General features: G+C 33.3%; 1 long non-coding RNA gene across 1 annotated transcript; it reads right to left on the bottom strand.

Annotated features, from left to right (window-relative positions):
- Positions 1-1,106: 1,106 nt before the first annotated feature.
- Positions 1,107-1,423, bottom strand: LOC133789870 (uncharacterized). Its single transcript, XR_009873752.1, has 2 exons — positions 1,243-1,423; positions 1,107-1,145 (listed from the first exon to the last, which is right to left on the bottom strand). It is a non-coding gene; the product is annotated as an uncharacterized LOC133789870 (long non-coding RNA).

The raw sequence follows: 1,423 nt of genomic DNA, 5'->3' as shown, positions 1-1,423 counted from the left end.
AGCTCAAAGGCCTCCAAACATAAGGAACATCACCACAAATAGAATATAGATTAATATGAGGAAAGCATCAAAGGATTTAAACAAAAATTGGGTCACGGCTTGATTATCACAATTTCCAAGTCCGAGAGCTAAAACCAAGAAACAAGCAAAACAAAAGCCCAAAGCTGGAGGTCAGCCAAAGCCACATTCAAGATGCTAAGATATATTAGAGCTTTGTTTTGTTTGAAGAAAAACAAGCACTTTCAACTTACAAGCATCTTAAATCTAGGCTTCCTTGGAAATATTTTTATCATATAAAGTATATTTCACCCCCCTAGTTAAACCTCTGTTTCGAAAACAAAAATATTGAGCATAACAATACATTTTGGATATTTTGATTAACAAACAATCACTTTTTCACAGAATAGTTGCAACTATGAAATTTGAAATTTTTTTGCATGAACTCAACACAGAAAACTTCTACACAAAAAAGTCAAAGATCTAATGTAACCTTTACTCATAAACAAAAATTAGTCACAAGAAAATCAAATACGACTCCAAAACAACCTTAGCACACTGAAAGTTTAAATCCAAAAATAGGATAAAAAAACTAAAACTTAAATAATCTCAAACCCATAAAACATAATCACAAACAAGATCAAATGTCAAATCCAAAAATATACTCAGGAAACTATATAGTCAGATATTTGAAAACAACAAATATACCAAGATATTTATATTAAAAGGGCATGGCCTAACCAAGTCATGTAATAATAATATCAAGGGGCTATTTTGAGAATGTAATACTTGCAGCCAAGGGGCTATTTACATGAAGTGTAAGGTATCTACTTCTCTCTGTTCAGCATGTGAGATGGCAACAATAAGATTCAAGTGGCCAGAAACACTTATTTCAACTTTAACTAACCAATTAGATGGTATACATCATGTTTCAGGCATCTCCAGTTCATTTTGAAGACTTCAGTAAAATTATAGCAAAAGCAAGGACACCGGCAACCTTAATTTTATAAACAAACTCTAAAGAAAGGTCTTCGAGTTCAAGTATGATAATATCATATACCTGCCACACCTCCATCAAAAGGAAGCAATCCAATGGACTTTCGCAATAATTCTTGCAATCCAGTGAGCATTGGTTCAAGTGTTGTTAGCTGAAGCAAGCAAGAAGAGATCATTATGCTAAATAAAATTTATTTTGTTTTGAAATACTGGATGCGAATAAGGACTTGTAATGGATAGGAGGAACACCTTATTTGATATATGATCGAGAAGTGCCCTAATAAGCCAAGGCAGAGATCTCAATCCTAGAAGCTTGACAATGGAGAACAAATGAGGAATTCCAAAGAAACCACTATGAAGCCGTGCAAAACTTTGATGAGCCAAATTTAATTCCTATCAAGCCAAAAGCCAATGTAGCAGAAAATAAGAT

Source organism: Humulus lupulus, chromosome 7 (assembly GCF_963169125.1).
Source record: "Humulus lupulus chromosome 7, drHumLupu1.1, whole genome shotgun sequence".
Taxonomy (NCBI): domain Eukaryota; kingdom Viridiplantae; phylum Streptophyta; class Magnoliopsida; order Rosales; family Cannabaceae; genus Humulus; species Humulus lupulus.
The sequence above is the reverse complement of the archived record's forward strand: the minus strand, read 5'-3'. Positions and strand labels throughout refer to the sequence as shown.